We start from the raw sequence: 3,082 nt of genomic DNA, 5'->3' as shown, positions 1-3,082 counted from the left end.
AAGTTCATCCCCCACACCCAATACCCATTACAACAAAAACATCCAGAGACCAAAACCATCCAGATTGCTAAAGGCTTTCAAAAGAACACAATCAACAAAAGTCAAGGCAGTGCACTATGACACGTCCTAAGCACTGCTACTCCACTACAGAAAGCCCGGGGATATCGTTAACACAACAGAAACACAAGAAACTGACCTTAAATCCAATCTTATAGAGATGATAGAGGCTGTTTGTTTGTTTGTTTGTTTGTTCAAGACAGGGTTTCTCTGTATAGCCCTGGCTGTCCTAAAACTCACTCTGTAGACCAGGCTGGCGTTGAACTCAGAAATCCGCCTGCCTCTGCCACCCAAGTGCTGGGATTAAAGGCATGTGCCACCACTTTAAAGAGGAAATGAATAAATCCCTTAAAGAAATACCCTCCAGCCTGGGGGAGGCGAAGTGCAGTTACCCTCCGGACCTCTGATCATGTCGCTGCAAGGAGCTTGTGGGTTATGACCTACAGCCTGCTAACTGCCCTGGCCTTCTCACCGGATCTGCTTTGCTGCCGGTGCGTGCGTAAATTCACAAACATGAATGGATAACAACAGAAGAAGGGATTGGAACGGTGGGAATCAGCAATTTTGCACAGGAAACTTTGGGAGATGTTGTTTACTGTAGTCTGCCTGAAGTAGGGACAAAATTGAAAAATCAAAGGGAGTTTGGTGCTTTGGAGAGTGTGAAGGCTGCCAGTGAGCTCTCCTCACCTCTGTCAGGAGAGGTAACTGAAGTCAGTGAAGCCCTTGCTGAAAACCCAGGGCTCACTAACAAATCCTGTTAAGATGGTTGGCTGATCAAGATGACACTGAGCGACCCTTCAGAGCTGGATGAATTCATGAGTGAAGAAGCATATGAGAAAGATGTGAAGTCTACTGAGGGGTGACCATGGCACCCCTCCACTTCCAGATAAAACTGGATGTGACCTGCTCCAGCATGATTGTCTTAAACCAGCAGAGAATAGAGGACTTGAAATAACTTAGCAGTACTGATGGAAAGAAACTGTTCTTGATTGACAGTGCTACTTAAGACCCACCCCTAACTTCCTAATGGATATGGATAAACACAGCGTACAGGTTTTTGATAATCGCCATACTAAGTATTTAGACTAAGAGTTAAGCCCTGGTGTTTAGAATTTTTAAGATCATCTGCAGTGAAAAGTGGTTATGAGGCTAGGTTTGGTGACAGACCACCTAATCCTAGCACTCAATAGGCAGATGTTGGTTCAAGGTTGGTCTACACAACAAGTTTTAGACCAGCCATAGCTACATGGTGAGTGAGACCCTACCTACTGGTTATAAGACTTTCATAATTCAAGTTAACAGTGCTGTCTATATTTTGCATAATTTTGTAACTTGCCCATATCCACCACTGGATTTGGGTCAGAGACTTGGTGTCTTCTTATTGGAAATGTCTGGGAATGCAGGGAAGTGTTGTACAGTGTCAGAGGCAGGAGAGTACTATCTTTGTTTCACCATGTGCTGTGTTGGCTGTTGTTTTCGCACCATAAACACAAGCTTTGCAACACTGAGAAACAAATAAAACATTCATCCTCTTAGAAAGAAAGAAAGAAAGAAAGAAAGAAAGAAAGAGAGAGAGAGAGAGAGAGAGAGAGAGAGAGAGAAAGAAAGAAAGAAAGAAAGAAAGCAAGCCAGCCAGCCGGGCGGTGGTGGCACACGCCTTTAATCCCAGCACTTTGGAGACAGAGGCAGGCAGATTTCTGAGTTCGAGGCCAGCCTGGTCTACAAAGTGAGTTCCAGGACATCCAGGGCTATACAGAGAAACCCTGTCTCAAAAAACCAACAACAACAGCAAAAAAAAAAAAAATACAATCAAACAGATAGAGGTCTTTAAAGAGGAAACAAATCCCTCAAACACATACAGGAAAATACAATCAAATAGGTGAAGGAAATAAATAAAACTGTGAAAGACCTGAAAGTGGAAATAGAAGCAATAAATAAAACACAAACTGAGGGAATCCTGAAGATGGAAAACCTAAGGAGGAGAACAGAAACAACAAATACAAGCATCACCAACAGAGTACAGGAGATGGAAAAGAGAATCTTAGACATAGACGATACAATAGAAGAAACTGATACATCAGTCAAATATATGTTAAATCTAAAAAAATTCCTGACACAACACATCCAGGAAATCTGGGATACCATGAAAAGAGATAACCTAAGAATGATAGGAATAGAAGAATGTGAAGAGTCGCTCCTACAATCACTCTGGAAATCAGTCTGGCAGTTCCTCAGAAAATTGAACATAGTACTACCTGAGGACCCAGCTATACCACTCCTGGGCATATACCCAGTAGATGTTCCAACTTGTAATAAGGTTGCATGCTCCACTATATTCATAGCAGCCTTGTTTATAATAGCCAGAAGCTGAAAAGAACCCAGATGTCCCTCAACAGAGGAATGGATACAGAAACTGTGGTACATTTACACAATGGAGTACTACTCAATCATTAAAAACAATAACTTCATGAAATTCTCAGGCAAATGGATGGAACTAGAAAATACCATTCTGAGTGACGTAACTCAGTCACAAAAGAACACACACGGTATATACTCACTGATAAGTGGATATTAGCCCAAAAGCTCTGAATGCCCAAGATTCAATTCCCAGACCATATAAAGCCCAAGAAGAAGGAAGACAAGACCAAAATGTGGAGGCTCCAGTCCTTCTTTCTTTCTTTCTTTTTTTTTTTTTTTGTAGCTCCAATGTCACCTGTAACTTTCTCTTTTTTTACATTTCTTTTTTCATTAGATATTTTCTTCATTTATATTTCAAATGCTATCCCCAAAGCCCCCTATACCCTCCCCCCACCCTGCACCCCAACTCACCCACTCTTGCTTCCTGGCCCTGGCATTCCCCTGTACTGGAGCATATGATCAAAGGGGTCTGCAACCCTATAGGAGGAACAACAATATGAGCTAACCAGTACCCCCCCAGAGCTGTGTCTCGTCTCTAGTTGCATATGTAGCAGAGGATGGCCTAGTTGGCCATCAATGGGAGGAGAGTCTTCAGTCCTTCTTAGAA

At 42.5% G+C, this 3,082-nt stretch overlaps 1 pseudogene; it reads left to right on the top strand.

The window, feature by feature from the left end:
• On the top strand, nt 417-1,591 carry Gm15047 (predicted gene 15047; annotated as a pseudogene).

Source organism: Mus musculus, chromosome X (assembly GCF_000001635.26).
Source record: "Mus musculus strain C57BL/6J chromosome X, GRCm38.p6 C57BL/6J".
NCBI lineage: Eukaryota > Metazoa > Chordata > Mammalia > Rodentia > Muridae > Mus > Mus musculus.
The sequence above is the reverse complement of the archived record's forward strand: the minus strand, read 5'-3'. Positions and strand labels throughout refer to the sequence as shown.